Here is an 18,260-nt window from a genome sequence, read left to right on the forward strand (position 1 = left end):
CTGCCCACACTATCAGAAGAAAGCAAAATCTTTGTATTAATACATGATCCCCCAAGGAACATTGCAAGAGGAAATTCAGTTCAGGGTGTCCCTGTAAATCTCTGTTTTGGTTTCTACAAATTTTAACTAAATATAAAGAATGTAATAATCCGAACCCCCCCCCCCCCCATCCCTCTCCTCAACCCTACATAGACCCCACACTTGAGAACCCGAACTTCAGGTTAATGAATAGGAATATGGCAGAAGTCCAGTGAGAAAGGTTACTGAGTCTGAGGCCATGGCAGTTGTGGGGCACTGACACAGAGGTGACTGCTGCTCTACCGGAACATTTGTTCCCTTGAGAACTTTCCTTTGGAGTTCTGGGTTTACGATGCAGCGTTCTCAACACTGGACTTCCCCGAGTGGATTGCCATGTCTGTCTCCCATTCAGGCAGCTTTCTGTATTTTTAAGCCACGCCACAGTGAGCTAATAGGCTCGGCTCCACGCGTGTCAGCCGAGGACGAGGAGGGTGATGCAGTTTCGGCGGTCAGCTCGGTGGATAGCGGCCACTGGCTACATTTTCACGCTGGTATGTAAATTGGTATTTCGTGTTCTTGCCATGTTGTTTTGAACCCATTATTCTCCCAGAACAACCCTGGATCACCCCCTTTAGTGGTTTCTGCCACATCGTCCCCATCGCCACAAAAAAGAATCCCCTTTCCGAAATCCCGATTCAGTTTGTGTACACGCTATCCACACACGGCTGGTAAAGACGAAAGTGGTCCATTTTTAGCTGGATTCCTTGGAATGCCTGTATTGTCTGCCATACCATGTCATTCCCAGGGGATTTCACTGCACCCTTAAAAGACTCTTAATCTTAACAGCAGTGGTATGAACTCCCTGCAGTCCACAAATTACTGGCACAGAAGCTGTTTCTCAGGCATCTAAAACAGTGAGAAAAAAAAATCTGGCGACCAAAGAACTTTGCACCCTAGTATATGTGGCTCGTCAAGCAATTGACCATAATCACTAGCATTTATTGTTCACTCGACCAACTTTTTACATCAACGGTAGCTGTAGGGGTTCGTGACAAAAAAGTGGTCAGGATTTTAATCCCATTTTAGCCAAACATTAAATTCTTTGAGGTCTTCGGTGCCCAGTTAGCTTGAAACCCCAAAGGACGTTTTTCGGTTTTTTAGAATTACGTGTACAGCGTTTCGCAACAAGGAATCTCAGCAAACATGCTCAAGGCAGCAAAAATATGCAGCGCTTGGCTTTCTGTAGATACAAATGTAACAAGCCTGAAAAGACCTTTATCAGCCTTATTAAAACGACGGATGTCTGTCTGGCTGGTTCACAAATATTTATGTCTGTCAGGTGCTTAAACGACCAGCGGAAGCTGTTTTACTACCAACTATTTAAACAGAGTAGCTCCTTTAGAAGATGCCGACAGGTAAACAAGATAAGGGTTAAAGTGCTTTTTCCAAGGCAACAAGAGACTTATGGTATGTTTGCTCCAGGCAACAGATTTATTTGAATTCCATGTTTCCTGATAGAAAAACAGCAGCACCTCCGCCTGACCCCCAAAGACACCTGTATTTGTGCAACCTCATCACATTTCATAGCCTGCTGGAACAGTCACGGACATTTCCACACTCGTCCTGTTTCACTACAGCCAGCTCCAATCGGTTTCAGGAAGAGAGTCACACACTTGTTTAATAATATAAACGTTGTGATGCCTATGAAACTAAATCGCTGAAGGGATGCCCGTATTGTATTGTATCTGCCCTTTCTGAAATTAAAATATGTGCCACAGTAAATTAATCGTGGTCAGAAACATTCTCCCACTGTTGCTAAGGAACTAAGTCATTGCACAGGTTCCAAAATATTTCAGGAACCAGCACGTGCAGCCATTCATGATGCCTATAAAACATGATAAAAATTGTTTAATCACCAAGAAACTTTCCAACCAGATGTCCAAAGAAATATCAGGAAAGATACAGGAAGTGGGAATCCTTGATAAGGATAATTACTAATTACTCTGGTTATGGTCCTAGGGGCACTAAGTTATGGTCATAGGGGCACTAAGTTATGGTCCTAGGGGCACTAAGGGGCACATATTTAGTTTTGGGGCAGGTTTTGAATTATTTTGAACATGTGCAAAAGAACTGTAGAATGCAGTTACCTAGGAATGTTAAAGACATGGTTTTCCCCCCATTGCTTGTGTAATTTCATTCCTTAGGGAATTCGCCATAACCTAAAAAGATCAGTTTCTGCAGATGGAGTCTCCCAGCATGTGCTGAATACAGACATGGACTGGAATTAAAAGGCAATTTCTGCAGTAGGTTACTGATTTCTGTACAGTTGCTTTTTCACCTTCCGTGTCGAAACAGTTGTCTGTGGTTAAGCACGATGGTACTATGCTGGCCGGGCTCGCCATGTGAAGCTGGTTAATGCATTAGTAGCCACGATGACGTGACAACCTGAAATAGCCAGAACTAGACCTGGCACAAACTGAAGAACACTTTTAAAATATTTAATATGTCTTTAAAGGGATATAGAAAACAGACCCTTTATTATATAGAATGGGAGACCGGCGAAAGGAAGATGACATCTCTCGTAAGGCAAAAGTGACATTGTTTTGATTATTTCAATTCATTAGTGTTCCGGTAGGTAATTATTGTGTTCCTTCTTTTCTTTGTGCAAAAATGATAATGCCCCCCCCCCATTCAGGCTTGTAGACAGGTAGTAAAATTACGAGTTTGAACCTTACCCCCCACGCTCCGAAATTTGTTAGAATCCCCTTCTCCCCAGTTCCAAAAATTAACTGACAGGGACCTATCAGTATGATTACAGAACACCCCAAGAAATATTTCTAGCTATAAGCCTGCCCCTATTGAAATGAGCATAGACTGGGTAGTGTGGTTACATTTCATAGGTGCTGTATCTCGATTGTCCATTGAGTGTGAGGGTCTGTGTGCAAGAGTGTCCCCTACTTTGTATCCAGTTTTAGATGGGATAGGCTCAACCCCCCCACAACCCTGTACTGGATAAGGGGCCAGAAGCTGAATGGATATTTTTTATGTGTCTTTTACAAACTGGCATATATGAGAAATTATCATTATATTTACAATCAAATATTATGATAAATGAATAGATGGGATTTTGCATGTGAGATAATGGATCTTTGAATGTAAAGCCTGGGAGTGACAGTGCCTCTCATGCAATCTTTCCCCGCATCCTGTGATCTCCACCCTTTTCTCCATCTGTTTACTGCAGATTGCTGTGCGCTAGCCATTCCCAATACAACTGCCTGTCCTCAGTGTTTATACAGAAAATGCAGATTCATTGTTTATATTACAATTTCCTCGACTGAAATATACTTGCTATTTCATGCTCATCCATGACTGAAATGACGATGCAGGTGAAATTAATGTGCTTCTCAACTCCCCTCCCCCAACGTACAGCTGCCATCTCATTGGTACAACAGTTGGGCATCTCAGTTAAACCAATAAGCTTCAGGTTCCTGGACTGTGTCTTTAATTCTGTAAATATCTCTGCGTTACCTGCAGCCTTTACAGTTTCTGATAAAATATCCCAGTAAGCACTTATGCAGATGGTGTGATGGTGGGTAACTAAGGTTCAGAGAGTCCAAGCCCAGACCAAGATTTTGTTTCAACCATCCAGCTGAGTGTAAAGAGTCATAATCACAGAGTACTCATCTGGTTGGCTGAAACAAAATCTTGGTCTAGACTTTTACCCTCTGGACCGGAACTACCCACCTCTGGAGCCTCACAAGGGGAACATCTGGGCAATTTATTACCCACAGTTCAAACTAAATAACCTTAGGTGTTACCTAGCAACATTCCTGTTGTTGCTGCTTAAATTATCCCACTGGGATCTTAGATAAAGTGTAAGTAACAGAAGTGTGGAATCATCTGCTTAGCATGGTAGTAGCAGACATGGGCACCATGTAGGAACCGGTGTGACGTTACTGCTTGACTTCTGTTGTGTATGATCAGTCTTTTCCAATTAGTAATGCAGCAGACTCTGTGACAATACAAATCACATCAGAGAGCCGTAGTTTAGGACATCCTAGGCACCGGGAGTCAGGCCAAGAGGCAGGGCAAGCGGCTCTTTGGGTTAAGACACCGTACCTGCGTTTGAAAGGTTGCTAATTCAGCACCCGTGTTTGGCTGAATCATTTCATCAGAGGCTCCTAGAGCAAGGCCCTTGATTCTGAGTGCTCCAGGGACTAGCTGACCCTGCTGACTCAACTGTACATCCCTTTGGATTAAATCATCTGCTTTATAAATGCAGGGAGTCTCACAAGCAGGCAGTTTCGCAGTTTCAACATGACCAGACTAACCGCGAGTGCAGCTGTGTGAATGGACATTTATAGCTTTGGTTATGAGCACTTAGCTAACCGCTTAGGATTTGTCGTGTATCTATTGTTATTGTTGCAAAATGAAAGGGTTAGAGGTTGCGCAAACAATGGCGTGTCAGTGAGAGTCGTGAAGCAAGTCCCAGTAACGGCAGATCATTCACTGGTACATTTATGACTCACTCAGAATTTAGTTACAGCTTGTTTTCGTGCCCTCTAGTCCTCGGCCCCCTGCTCAGGTTTGATGTCACTCGGCATTGCCAGCCTATATTGAATGACCCCACCCACATTCATCATCATTACCTTCACCTCTCCCTAGCAGAGACTGTGTATGAAGGTTCCTCAATCTCCCATAGACTTTGTCAAGTTTCTTATCTGTCTAGCTGAGTTTCTGGGCTGCGCCCTTTTCGATTCCTATTTGTGTCTGTGTCCCACACTTGGCCTGTATATTTCCATTCTGAGTCTGTCTTGCCTTTAGAATCCTGTTTGCATCCTGTTTGACCTTGGATTGTTCTTTGTGGAAATTCCTGCTTTTTGTAAATGGATTTCTGTAATTGTATCCTGTTTCTGGCAGATCATCCAGGTAATTCAGTGTTTTTTTTTATTATTTATTTAATCTTATTATTATATGCCTCCAACTATTGTTCACTTTTCCCATCCAGGGTTACAGTGTGCCCAGGCATCAGTTCACCTAACTGGACTTAGGCGGAAACCTAACTATCTGGAGGTAACCTTTGTGAACATGGGTAGTACATATAAATTGCACACAGATAGGGACAAAAACTGAATTCCAGACACTGTAGGTATGAGGAGATGGTGCTACCCACTGTGACTGCAGCACTCTCTGCAAGTTTTACTTTTGTGAACCAAACTCTCTATGGAGTTTTAGTATATCTATGTATAATGGGTCTCCAGGGCAAGAAGGACTCGTCTGTTTTCTGTAGAAAAACACTTCTGTATGTTTGGGATCATTTCCTTTGAACAGGAAAAGGCATTCCTGGGCAGGATCCAGCCCCTCTGCACAAAGAACGTTATTTGACTGAAAGCTCACTACTTGATGCAGTTCTTTTGAAGTTGGGGTTAATTCCGCAATGTCAAAAGAAATAATATATGAAATATCCATCCATTTTCCAAGTCTATCCCGGAAGCAATGGGCACGAGGCAGGGAACAACCCAGGATGGGGGGCCAGCCCATCGCAGGGCACATTCACACACCATTGACTCACACATGCACTCCGGTATATGAAATATTATAAGTCCTATATACTTAAATATTTCAGATGTCTACATACCCTCGTGATACACACACCCACCTCACAAATGCCCCTCCCATGCAGGTATGGGATAACTTCTTTAACTGTCCCCCCAAGACAGCATGCTCTGTAAATTTACTGAATTCAAGACACATGGTGGCAGTCCTCACAAACGTTTTTTGAAGGCCATCGGCATGGCTGTGATGGTGAATAATGGCTTTTCAGACCCCAAGACAGGTTCTTGGTTCAGTATGTTTGCATTGTTCCCCAAACTACCTGTCATGGGGGGAGAAAAATGCCCTCCACCTACAGTACCAAAGGTCTTCAGCTTTCTGCTAATCTGTCCAATGTTGGATTGTAGGAGATTTTTAGCTTTTGTAACCATCTTCTAATCGATAGAGGGACTCTGTTCTGCCTTGTATTCACATGATTCTCCAAGGTTGCCCATGCCGATGGTCAGCAAAGGATTTTAATTTGTAACGCACATTTATATATTCCTGGGAAATAACACATCAGTGCAGGCCGCTACGCGGTTCCATTAAGCCATGGAGAACTTGGAGAACAATTTCTCCAAAACCCATTCCCCTGAAAAGTATTCAAATCAAATCCCAATCGTTAAAAACTTTAACTATAACAAAATGTTTTGATGCACATAATTTTCCAGTTTTGAGCAGAAAATGTAGCCAACAACAGCCTGCCTTTAATTTTTTATAGCGCTATTTGTTCATTATTTTCAATGGTATAAGTTAAAATGGGAGCCATTGTAGATGCCAATGGTCAGCCTTAAGTAGCGTAGCGTCAGACATTAAATTACAGGCAGTCCCCAAGTTCCGAAGGAGAACCGTTTCCCAAGTCTGCCTTTAAGTCAAATTTGTAGGTGAGTTGGAAAAATAATTATGCAGTACATAACACCAATAATAATACATTACCTAACAACAATAATTATGCAGTAATAATAAAAATAACTACATACGGTATGTACCTCAAGCTGGCGAACCACTGAAGCCGCTCAACGTTTTCGCAAATGTAACAAAATAGTGCGTGTGTTCGTTAATTCTGTCCATTGTATTTAACTCAAAATTTTAACCTAATAGGTTTTATGGCAGCCCGTGCATAAGTACGTGTAATCCGTCAGTCAGACGTTATTAACTTGTACAAGCCAGGACACAATTTGCTTCTCATATGTGGAATAATATATGAGCTGTCTAAAAACGCAGGCTGCATTATACAAAAAAACAAACAAGCCTCTAATTTGTCAGCAGTCTTTTTGAAAGACATGTTTCAGAAATATTTTGTATTTTTGGCGTCTTTCCAAAGCAGTGGCATAAGTAGCTAGACGCAGAATTAATAGCTGAGTGTTTGATGATTTGGGGACAAAGCACTTTCCTTCCTCCTGCAATATGATGTCTCTCCTCACGTTGCCATAGTGGTGCCTGGCAGAACTACGTTCCCTTTGAGCCGCGATAGCACTGCGCCCTCGATGAATTACGGCAGTTCTACTAGCCACCCATGTTCCATGTGGACACTCCTGAAAAGCGTGAGGTCTTAAAGGGGCTCCTTCTTAGCTTTTGGGTATTTAGCGCACTCTCGTAATTTGGCCATGTCTGTTTTAAACATCCCATTAATAAAGAATCGCAGTTACTTAAAAGCAATTGTTATTGGGTGTTTCAGAGCTGGATCGACATTACATGGAAAAACAAATTAACGAAAAAAAAAAAAACATAAAAAAACATTTATGGCTTTGGCACTGAGGATAGTTAAGCATTTTGAGTTAATTAACTTTTCATACGTCATGTAGAGATGGAATGCATAGGATTCAATTATACAGCACAGAGTATTATAGAATGGAGTGGTGCTTTAAATATACTCCTGTAATTAAACAACGGTTTACTCATGACCTAAGCCCAGCAGCCACTGGAATGGGACATACTGGATATGTGTGCTGTAGATGTTGTAGGACAACAGAGTGTGCTGCACAATCCAGTGTTCAGTCAAATGCAGATGTCTGTCAGTCCAGCTCCACACCATAGGGTCACCCAGTAAATTCGTGTCTCCTTTTATGTACATGAAACAGGACCCCTTCCCCCGCTCTGTGAGCATGAGCTCAGTGTTTTGGAAGCAAAGCTTGTTTTCTCTGCTTAACCCCCCCATCCCCAGTGCTCTTATGCTGGGCTCCTGTGGATGCATGCCACAATGAAAGTGGTTGCCGGGATGGGGGGGTGGGGGGCAGCCACTGGAGACCCACCCACTGGAGAAGTCAGAGTTGCGCGTTGCCTGATTGTTGCAGCGGTTTCAGGTATAACATCATGTTAACAAAGGTAATAAACAAAGGATTGAGGATGGAAAAGCAAGTAATTCAGATAAGAGGTGAGTTTGACTTTCTCTGGAGTCTGAATCTGGGTGATTCCTATTACAGCCCTGACTTAGCCTTCTGGAGGTGCAAGACAAAATTCATAACCATCGTGTTATACAAAAAAACCATCATGTTTTAAATAAATAAATAAATAAACTGAACCCAGCTCCCCAGATGGCCGTTGTCATTGTTATTGCAAAGCAGTGGAATATAGATATGCAGGCTAAAATGATAGCATTTTAACAGCCTGTCGCAATTCGCAGGGAAATGCAAAACACCAATGGAGTGTATTTAAAAAAAACATCAACGAGTACTATGGTGATGAGACCTGAGACTTTTTCCTCCAATGGAAAATATATTTGATTAGAAAAAAATAATAGGGGCACTGGACTAATCCCCAGTGCTAAGCGACGTTGTAAAGCAAAATGTGCAGTGGTACAAACATCACTTAGCGAATGTTACACTGCCTACTGCAGTGTAGCTTTGTTTGAAAAGCCATATGACACTCTAAGCAATGGTCCAGCGCAAATGGAGAAAACATTTTCACAGTTCAATCAAGGTCATATGCAGGAAAACACAGCACTGTAAAATATGTCTAAAGTTAATCGACGGTGTCTTTTGGCTTAATCGTCAGCATGTTTTCTATTCAATTTTCTCAATACGGTTTTTCAGTCCAGATACCACAGCAGACAACTCTAAGACACAATCTCAGCGTTCCTATCCAACAGCTCGGTCTTCTCCTAGGGTAGTCTGTCCTCCATGCGAATGAAAAATACCGAATTTTCTTGGCTGCCTGCTTGCCTGAAGCAGATATACCAGAGAATGCCCTTGGAAGAACAGGGGGATGTTGGAATGCTGGAATGTTCACCAAAGGCACAAAGCTTAGGACATTCTTTGTTCCGATTCAGTCCTTTCTCTCTTCATCTGTGCCTGGTCAGGTCTCAATCCTACGACCTCAGAGCAAGACCTATGACCCTACAAGATCTTTTCAGTGGTCTTCAGGCTAGGCAAGTTTGACTAAGGCCAACTCAAACCACATGGGGTCTTGTTGCTCTCTGAGTTTTGTCAGTTTGACTTTGACAAATAACGGACAAATAATGACAAACATGCTGTGCATTTTCTTACCTTTTTTCCTGATTTGAAAAAAGACAATTCACAATGAAAAATGATTATATCAAAAGTGACCCCCCAACCAGAAAAACTCCTGTCCCTCATCCCAGTGGGGTAATGAAGAACCTTTGAGCCACACCCTTTAACGTGAAATGATGTTCCTACATATTCCATACCGGCAGGTCAAAGACAGGATTTATTAGAAAAGGACCTATTTGTGTCGTGAAGCCTGTCCTATGTAGTATAAAATACGTGAAATATAAAATAACAAAATTATTTCACAATAATCAAAGGCCTGGGGGATTTCCAGCAGCTGTGTAAAATGAGAATTTGGCACTCTTCAGCGTTGGAAAATAAATGCATCATTAGGTTACAGTCATAAAGTTGAAATAGTATAAAGAACTTTATGCCTGGGGTTCGCCCATCATGAAGCGAAGAGAGGGCATGACCATGCATTCAAAAAGGCTGTAATGTTCGAAATCCTGACATGAACTGCGAAAACTTTACACTTCTAACAAATAAACAAAGGCTACGCCTTCATAACATTTCCTACATGGCATGAGAGTGGAAATGTCCCACAGGAAGCTAGTAGCAGGAGTAATGTAGCAGCACTAAAAAGGGAGAGCTGGAAAGAATAAAATGTAAATTCTGATCTCCAGCCGTGCTTTGCCACTGGTACTCAGAAGAGTTTGGGCTCCTCTTACTGCTACACCTTAGCATCCCGTGAGGTCATTTCCAATGGGTGCCTTAATGTTCTTTGACATTCAACAGTCCATTTATTTACTTGGGGGTGGGGTTAAAAACAAATTAAACAAATTAGAATGAAAAAACAAGCTATGGTCATGATCTGTCTCCATCAGCTCTGTCATGTTCCTGGTTGGCCAGCAGAGGTCTCTGCTGAGCCATCCCGTTTCCTACCCCTGTGGTTCTTAATTACCCTCAACTGTCATTCCTAGTGTTAACTAGTGTGAACCTAATGTATATATGCACCAGCCCTTACTCTTTTCCTTTGTCAGTTATAGTGGAAGTCAGTGTTAGAACTGTATTTCATACCCAGTAAACTGCGGTTACACTTCACATCGTATAAATCTTTCGCCTTTTACTAAAGATTTCAGTGGAGAGGAACATTATGAGTATAATCTAATTTTCTTATGCTCTGCTTTATAGCAGGGCTTCCTGTGGGCAGTGGTGGTTTAATGGTTAGGGAAGCGCACTTATAATTGAAAGATTTGAATCCCCGACCAGTAAGGCACCACTGAGGTACCCTGAGCAAGATACCCCCCCCAAGCACTGCTCCCTGGGTGCCGGATTAGCTGCCCCCTGCTATGTCACATATGCGTTAAATGCAGAGGTGCCCCGGTTTCAAGAAGAGGTTCGTGGGACCATCTGGAGCAATGGAATCAGACAGTCAGTTTACAGATTTCAAGCCACCTCCAGAATATATATATTAAAAGATCTCATTTTTGGACAGAGCAATAGACCTGCAAAACAAATGGAATTTCCTCGCGGTACAACTGGCAGAGAATAACGTGAAAACCAGGACAAGGGAATGGAAAAGCTGCCAACTGAGATGGAAGGTGGCGGAAGAGAGATCATGGGCAGGGATGAAGTCCATCCACATAGTGGTTTTCTCCTCTGTTGGCAAAGTGTAGCTTCATTGAATCCATAAACCGTGACGGCCGCCCGGAGATGAATAACTGTCACCTTCATCTGTCAATGAGGACAGATCATCACAGTGACCGCCTTTAAAGTGATATCCAACTGGCCGGCCTGTATGCCACGGGAATATATGTCAACTGTCTGTATGTGACCCTGATGTATTTACAGCTCTGTAAACAAAGTTTGGGGATGCTGAGGAACTGGCAAAACGCCAACTAACCCAGAGAGAGCAAGGATTAGCCTCACATGTGAAATTAATTATGTGCTTAGAAGGTGAGAACAAGACTGACATTGAGGTTTGGTGAGGAGAAAACTCCGATATGGTGCTTTGCTGCGTCCACCACTTGACAAACCACTTCAGGGATAAGATCCTGGTTGCAGCTGTACAGTAGGTGAAACCTCAGCACCACACGTGTTTCAATGGAATGGACCAGTGTGACTTTTTTTCCCCCAGTGGCTAGAATGCCAATCCTGCCATCAAACCCCAAAATTTCCCTGAAAGCTGGAGGACCTGCTTGCAAGACTGGATGTAGATGAACGTCATACCCAGGACAAAGCAACTGCAAGATAAGGGCCTTGCTTAAGGGCCCTAAGGAGTAGGGTCATTCCCAGCATTTCCTGGATTTGAATCAGCAACCTCCACCCCAGCCACCACTCCACCCCAGCCTGATGTTGAACTCCAGAAAAATGGGAAAAAAAGTAATAAAAAACTGCACATCTCTACATAATTGCTATTAGGCAGCACTGTTACCTCGACATCCCGTAACGGAAAAATAAACATAAACGTTTCAAGCTGTTCACTGCAGCATGACTTCGGATAAATCATACATAGAATGTGCTGAGGATAGAAGGTGGCCCCGCGTCTCCACCTGCCAAGCGAAAGGTGGAGGAAGGAAAGAGGCGCATGTCCAGGGAAATGCCGCCTTGCCCTGCATCCCACTCTTTCCTGTCATCAACAGGCAGTGTTTTCAAACCCGGTTCTCGCGGACCCCCGGACAGTCCGCGTTTTTGCTTCCTCCTAGCTCCTGGAAAAATGTGAACTACTTGGCAGGGAGCTGGGAGGGAGCAAAAACGTGGACGGACTGTCCGGGGGTCCGGGTTGGGAAACACTGCCTTAAACTATAATAGAATTGTAGCTTAAAATCCAAACATAAATGACAACCATTTTATGTAAATAATACCTTTCTCTTTTTTTATATAAAGATATTCTACTGATCATTTGCAAATGACACACAAAATGCATATTGAGGTTGGTTGGAATGTTAAAATCGTTACTTTTTACTTGTTTCTGCCTAAGTTTTTGTCATTTGAGTCCATAATCTAGCACAAGCCTATAGTGATTACAGATGAGTGGTTAAATCATTAATGATTATTTAATTCTCGATTTCAGGAGCGATATCTTTTACAATGGTATCTATGAGTCTTCTCCATTAATCTCACAACATCCTTCACAGATTAGCGTGTCCCGTGAGATGCTGGCCTAATGCTTTACTATTTGAATGGTGGGAACCCTTTGATGCTCTACATTTTAATCCAATTAGAACAGCATTTTTTAAAGGAGGACACCCGGGATCTCCAGCAGGGCTGAGGAGCAGAGGTGCTGACTTTCATGTCCGCTAAAATCCCCCCTTTCCTGCGTGCCCCACTCTCCATATCTGTCCACCCCATGCCCTACATCTTAAGAACTTTATGAAGTTTAAGTGTCTTGGAAGGCAGTCTCCAGCTTACAAACAAGACAAGTTTCCTGAGTCTGTATTTTAGTCGCATTTGTAGGTAAGTGGGAACAATAATAATTTGTATTATTATTAGTAGTAGTAATAGTAGAATGATTATTATCATTATTATCATAACAATAAAAATAACTAAATTACAATAAAAATAACTAAATTACAGTACTATACCTCACGTCGACCAACCACTGAAGCCAGGCAATGTTTTCCCGAGCTTCACAACATAGCACATGCATTTGCTGTTACGAACCATTTGCACTTAACTGAAGTTTTTAATAGGCTTTATGGCCTTTCATACGTACAAGTTGTCAGGAAGTCAAATGTTCTTAACTCAGGAACGGCCTGTAGTCGGATTTTGAGCGACTCAACTCGTAAAAATATTTTGAACAGTACAATTTTGATCTATACAATTATCTTGTGTCTTCTCCCAGTAGCAGTAATGAAGATATAATAAAATATGCTGAAGTCTTTAATTTAGTCCTTCGTCTAAATTGGTATTTGTTGTTGTTGTTGTACTAATTGTTTTATATTAGCTTGGCGTTTATTTAGCTCATGGGAAGCACACAGATCAGGATTTTGTTACACCATGTACACATACTAGAAAAACCCTGAACTTTGAATGATATATTTATTCCACTGTTATAATGGATGAAGGCTGTTATGCTTTGTATCACATGGAATCATTGCAAAAGACGTTGACAATATTGAAAATTCATGCATGGAATGAAACATTAACAGAGATGGAGGAAATGTGAGACATTACTCTGTTTTTCTTCAAAAATACCCACCTCTGCTCTGAACTCCTCGCGTGAAATGCACTGCATTGGTTTGCATGATAATAGTTATTACCTGTATTATTCATGCATCATTTTTTTTAACCTTGGAATACTCTTGCTTGGTCAATGAGTAATGGTTTAAATTATGGTCCCCAGGAGGTCATAAACATGCAAAGATTCGGTACACTAGTTGCCAGAATCGTTGTTTGGCTGGCTCCTGGTCGCTAGATGCATGCTGGGAGTTAGCTGTTACCAGCAGAATCAGATGGTCTAAATCTGGTTGTTCTTCCAAGCAGATCTGAGTGTCACCATTCCTGTGAGTCTGATGAGCTAACGGTGAATTTACAGACCTACTAGCTGAACATGACTCACCTCCCACCACCCACGCACATCCATGTCGTCACTCACTCTATCAGAAGCAGCCTCCATTCTTTCAGTAATTGGATAGTTACGCTCCACCCTAGCATGAGTTAAATACAGGATGCACAAAGTAGCCAGCTTGCCAGAATAATTATGCTTGTTTTTGCCTTTTGTCATCTTATATTAGATCGGAGCTTTATACCATGCTTCCATTAAGCATATTTTACTATAAATCCGGTGTGTGCTCCTCTTTTTACCACAGAAAGAGATCACATTTCTGTCACCCCCACCGCATCGCCGCGTCATCCTGGCAAAGGCTTTAACAGCCAATGACGTCACTTTCGAGAAAGACAGGGCCTTCCTTTCCCTGAGCACCACCTCCCCCAACTTTTCCTGCCTTTTCACCCCTACAGCAACCATTGCAATGACACTGAACTAATGAATTTCACCTCCCACCCATCAGAACATTTAGCAGGCAAACACTGTCCTGGTTATGAACTTCCAGAGATCTGTTGGTTTACATTTACTTGTGGTTTTTTTGTGTTTTCTTCCTATACAAGAGATCCTATCAAGGAAATACTGCAATAATTCTTCATTGCTCAAGTAAATACACGTTTGGGGCTCAGTAACCAGCAACAGTCTGCTACTCTGCTCCTGGGTTAGCCAAAGTGTCCCTTTGAAAGGCAAAACCACCCTAAATTTACTTTTGATTCTTTATTTTATTGTACAGTTAGATTCCCCTCTCCCTGAGTTCAAAGTCATTTTGCAAGCAGAGAGCTCCCAGTCCTGCAAATCACTCGGTTTTTGCAGAGTGTCAGTTTCCTCCAAAAAAACGCTGCGAATGATGTGAATGGAATGTAGAGGAAAAATACAACTTTTCCCATCTGAGGAACATCACGGCCGCCGCACTAATCGCTGTGCGAAAACAACACGTGAAAATCCTGATTACTTCTGAAAGGTGGAATTCCGCACCTCCAACCCACTGACATGATATTGAGTACCAGTGTTTAGGCGGAGAACATCTGAATTGAAATTAATCACTGGATGGTGCAGAACGCCGAAACACTGAAAGGAAAAGCTAAAATATTTCTGGCTTCAACTGTGCATTTGCACATAGATAACACAGTGACCCGGCTCTCTTTCAAAAGAGGTAATTTTATTAATTTTCAGCCACATTTTCAGAACATTTACAGTTCTGTCCTATCTACTCAATATGCATAATTTATTAACACTCATAACAAATAATAATGCATTCATAAAGCGTTATAAACATGGCTATAACTGGTGTAGGATTTATGGATATGGAGCTGCTCCTTTAACCCCCCAACATGGATACTATTTAGAAATCACAGAACAGTGAGCACCTCCTTAACCACTCCGGCTCTTACACGCCTCCCTCTCCCCAACTTCTGGAACCCCTCTTATTTACCTCCATGGTGTTTTAATAAAAAATGACGCCAAAAAAAACTGGAAGGAAGGAAAGAAAAAACAGCCACTCAGAACGTGATTCCTTCAGTCTGAGCGCGATATTAGCATGAGGCAGAGACGTTTATTGATAATGGCCCCACAGTGCTCAGACTCGGGAGCACATCACACCAGGGGCCAAACACAGGTCACAGCTACTTTGTTCTGAAAATGAATAGTGTCTTTCATTTCAAGGTTCATTTCATGGTTTTGTTTCAAATCGTTCTCCAGTCCAATAAAGGCTTAAGCTGTGAGCTAAGAAAATGACACTAAAAAGAACTGCAAAGTCACATCGATTTATAACACTATTGAGTACGATTGTTTTTCCCCTTTTTCGGTGAGCTCTTCTCTGTGTATGGGCCCCTTTTCCCCAATAATTTCTGTACTTCTTTTTGACTGCAAATACTAAACTACACTTGGGTATTCCCAGTGGTTCCAGGCTGGCAGGAATTACTTGAGGCCTTATCCCTCAAACTTTCAGAAAAAAAAGTTTGATCAAATCAAACTTTTTAGAATAAAATTTGATCAAATCTTATTCTAAAGCTGTCCTGTCCATTTCACACTGTACTCACAAAAGACCTGCAGACCACAAATTGTGGCCAAAATATTAGCCAAATACCCCATTGTCAACGTTTCGGTGCTGGCTGTCCGTTACCCAAAGATATTTGGAAATTATGGCAAAAATAAATATCTTTATACTCCTTGAAGTTTCAGAGTAGGACCAGCAAAGAATTAGCATTTAGCATTAATCACCGTCGGCTCCTGCGACCTCGAGCTGCGGATTCCTAGGAGTTTGCCTGACAGGCACCCCCTCCCCCGTTACCAAAAGGCCCTTTGAACTCCTTTAAACGCCCCACAGCTCAATACGTCACAGTGACTGATGGGAAGCGGCCCCCACATGCTTCCCAGTGCAGTGGAATGCAAGGAGACCACACTGAAGAGTCAGGGGCCGGCCGCCCCTCCCCCGAGCCTCCCACTTGCGTAGATGAAGACATCAGGCATTACATGCGAGTGACCTGGCCAATATTCATGGTGTGGACAGAATTTTGAAGAAAATTAAAAAGGCTTATATGGACTATTACTATATAATGATCTATTATTATCTGATACTTTGGCCTCCCAAATTTCCCCTTGCCATCATGCGGTCCTTCCCATTACTGTGCTGGTGATGCAGAATTCATTCACTGTGGTCACTGGGGATCTTCTAGAGGAGGGGTGTTTACTCCCCCTCTTTCAATGGGCCAAATGGTTTGTTCCAATAAATTCCACTTAAAAAAATGGTACTTTGTGAATTAACGTTTGGGTAAACATAAATGTAAGGGCACTGTTATGCCTCCCATGATATGACAAAAGCAGTCAAAATCTTATATTTTTTCGCACTTTTGCTTTATAATTATTCACTCTATACAGTGCAGTTGATTTCCACGGGAGTTAAACATGCCCAAACTGGGACAAGATTTCAGCAGCCCAATATCCAGAGGATGTTTTTCTTTAAAATAAAAATTTACTTAGTACTTTAGTTCAAGTGTAAGGACTGCGGCTCTCATATATGCCACCTGACAACCCATTTAGAGGGCATGCAATGCATTTTTAAGTTGTTTGAAGGTCACAGGTGTACAGTTCACCCTCTGCTTAAGCAGCCCTGAGTCTGAGCTGCTTGTCCCAAAGCATCACTCTTGTTGAAATAACTATAATTTGTTTTAAATCACTTCCAGAGAGAAAGAATTTAACATGAAACACCTTCTAAATAAGGTACAGCAGTTGTCTGATGTATTTTAAGTTCTCTGATATGATTCTATATTGGGGACAAATATCAGAACAGCTGTGATCATGTGGAACAAATATTTTACAGTGATTGACAAATGAACTGCATGTTTCTTCAAAGCAAACGCCAGATCAGATATTGTTGCAAAAATACACATTGAGAAAGCAAATAATGCTCTCCATTCCTCAGCCTTATTTGGAGGGGAACTGAAGGGGCAGAGGAGGCAAACGCTATGCCGTGTGTTTTCCAGAAAATATGGTTCACTGAAGTCTTCTGAAGCTTTTCCTGAGCACATCCACTTAACACATGTGCTTCCAGCAGCCAGTCAATATCAGACGTAGGCTGGAGGCACACCTACATCTGCCCGACTGAGACAAAGACCCCTCTCTTTGCACGGAGGACTTGGGAGTGCCTGACTAGAATAGTAAGTCGGCCACACCTATATGACAGATGAGTGCAATTTTGTACGGCCCTTTATGACTCTTTAAATGCATGCTGCCAGGATGGAGCATTAACTCCAGCCACCTTGAAATGCCCAGCCACAGTAATAATGTGTGATTTGCTACTTCAATTATTCTTACACGGGCACCGTAGGACATTCTTCTCTTGAGTACTAAGCGCTGCATTTGACGACCACTAGATGGCAGCCTTGTGGATTTTCATAAACACTTTCATTCTTCTACAGCATTGGTAAATGCACCATTGTTTGTTGGAGCTCAATATTAATTTTGAGACTAACTGCCTTCATAGGAGCACTGACACGTAATACCACAGCAGCAAGTGCTTCCTATCAGATAGACAATCTCAGGCTACTGACTCAACAACATCAACTCTTTCCATAGGAACGCAATTACAATAATCAAAATATTGCTGCAAATTTTTCAAGTGAAAGTTCAAACATTCTTCCAAGTACATGTTCCATGTACAACATTCTTGATCTTTGTTATATCTTAGATTTTCTGTTAAAATCTGCTAACTAAATAATTTAAATGAAGAATTTATGCACTTTACTTAATGCCATGTTTTTAGTAATTTATTAACACTCATAACAAACAGTATTGCATTCATAAAGCGTTATAAACATGGCTATAAATTCATAGGACATTCATAAGCAGCATGCAAGTACACCTTAACAGGTGCACATCCCTTAACAGCTTTAATAACATTACATGATTATACAATTATAATGTTTGTCATTATTATACAATGTTTGTTATTAATATATATTATAGCTGTTAAGGGCTGTTAGGATGTTAGGCATGCATATGTGATGTTTATTAATTTTTTATGAATGCTTAATGAATACATTATGAAAGTGCACTGAACGTTTTATGAATGCAATATAAAAGCATTATGAAGGTGCAGGTAATGTAAAGCGTTACCAAATATTTATGCTTATGTCCATTGCTCCCAGGATAGGCTCTGC

At 41.7% G+C, this 18,260-nt stretch overlaps 1 long non-coding RNA gene and 1 other non-coding gene across 2 annotated transcripts; both read left to right on the plus strand.

Annotated features, from left to right (window-relative positions):
- Nucleotides 1–296: 296 nt before the first annotated feature.
- On the plus strand, nt 297–18,242 carry LOC125714919 (uncharacterized). The gene is made up of 3 exons (XR_007383885.1): nt 297–569; nt 5,027–5,091; nt 17,085–18,242. It is a non-coding gene; the product is annotated as an uncharacterized LOC125714919 (long non-coding RNA).
- Nucleotides 10,139–10,254, plus strand: LOC125715280 (U5 spliceosomal RNA). The gene has a single exon (XR_007383992.1). It is a non-coding gene; the product is annotated as a U5 spliceosomal RNA (small nuclear RNA).
- Nucleotides 18,243–18,260: the final 18 nt, after the last annotated feature.

The sequence above is a fragment of the Brienomyrus brachyistius genome, chromosome 19, assembly GCF_023856365.1.
Source record: "Brienomyrus brachyistius isolate T26 chromosome 19, BBRACH_0.4, whole genome shotgun sequence".
Lineage (NCBI taxonomy): Eukaryota > Metazoa > Chordata > Actinopteri > Osteoglossiformes > Mormyridae > Brienomyrus > Brienomyrus brachyistius.